The 1561-nt window shown below is 38.5% G+C and overlaps 1 pseudogene; it reads right to left on the reverse strand.

The window, feature by feature from the left end:
• Window positions 1–1226: 1226 nt before the first annotated feature.
• On the reverse strand, window positions 1227–1320 carry LOC132280609 (small nucleolar RNA R71; annotated as a pseudogene).
• Between the last annotated feature and the right edge of the window lie 241 nt (window positions 1321–1561).

A 1561-nucleotide genomic window follows, 5' to 3' on the forward strand; every position in this document is an offset into this window, starting at 1 on the left:
TTGCCGGGGATTAGTTGATTAGATTAGGCAACGTCGTTTTTGTGGAATTGATTAGGATTAGTACTCTTTTGATCATGTTTTTACTTTATTTTTATTTTTCTTTTTGGTTACTTATTGTGTTGTTCTTACTTAACTAGGTGCATTGTTGGAGAGGAAGCAAGCAAAGGAGCCATTAGGTATTCAATTCAAGCAAGCAAAGAAAGGAAAAATGCTAAAAACTTAAAAAAATTGCTAAGCTAAGCTTTAAAATTTGGAATTGAAGTGCTAAAGGACCTTTGCGAGACTTAGTTAAATCGTCGGCCCGCGTGGAGGCTTGTAATTCAATTCTTAGATAAATCGTGAGCCCGCGTGGAGGCTATTTTATTGTTCTTTGCATCATCTTTGTTAAAGCATAGGAATAGGGTTAAGTGTTTGTGGAGGGAGTTTCATTACATTGTTGTAAAGGCATCGTGTTTGTCATTCTTTGTGTTTCTTGTGTTTTATATTGTGCATGCATGGGTGTCGTTCATTAAGACCAACTCTTGCCCCTCTTGATTTGCATCTTGAATCTATAGTTAAAAATCCTAGGGGAAGGGGAAGTTCAAATAGAACCCGCCTATCAATGGATGACCATAATGATGACCATATTGAGGACATTGGTCACATAGACCAACAAGGCATCCTTCATCCAAATATGCACAATGAGAACATTCAAGTACCATTAGGCATGCCAAGGCCATTCATCCAACCACCACAACAACAAGGCCAAGTTTCATTCGGAATGCCAAGGCCAAAGTATGCTCCACAACCTCCTATTGTTAATCGAGGAATTCAAAATCAAGGTGTTCATGTTGCACGTCAAGTTGCTAACCCACCACTTCCTTTGAGAGACCATTATGTGCCAAATGAATATAATGCACCCACATGCATTCAATTGTCACCATTTCGAGCACACCATTATGAAATTAAAGCAAAAACCATTCAAATGCTTCCTAACTTTCATGGACTTCCAAGTGAAGAACCCTATAAGCATTTGGATGAGTTTCTTGAAGTATGTTCCACCGTAAAATATACGGACATGCCGGAAGAAGTCTTAAGGCTTAAACTTTTTCCATTCACCCTTAAGGACAAGGCAAAATATTGGTTTAAAAATCTTAGGCCTTTTTCAATCACTTCTTGGGCAGAAATGCAACAAGAGTTTTTGAAGAAGTACTATCCAATTTCTAAGACCAATGCCATAAGGACCTTAATTCAAGAATTTACACATGGGGATGGAGAGACATTCTATGAGGCATAGGAACGCTTCAATGAATTGCTAAGGAAGTGTCCACACCATGACATGCCCAAATGGCAATTAGTTCAATATTTTTTTGAGAGCTTATCGGATAATTATAAGGGCATGGTTGATGCTTCTATGGGTGGCTCTTACATTGATAGGCATGAGGATAACGTATGACGTCTCTATGAAAGCATGAGTGAAAATTCTTTGCATAGGACACTATCATCCAAGAATGGTAGAAATTCACAAGGTAGGAAGAGTGTAGGCTTACATCAAGTCGAACATTCAAATGAGATAGCCGCC

Source organism: Cornus florida, unplaced genomic scaffold, assembly GCF_030987335.1.
Source record: "Cornus florida cultivar Cherokee Brave unplaced genomic scaffold, ASM3098733v1 CherokeeBrave_3.0.0_Hap2_Chr10, whole genome shotgun sequence".
In the NCBI taxonomy this organism is placed as follows: Eukaryota; Viridiplantae; Streptophyta; class Magnoliopsida; order Cornales; family Cornaceae; genus Cornus; species Cornus florida.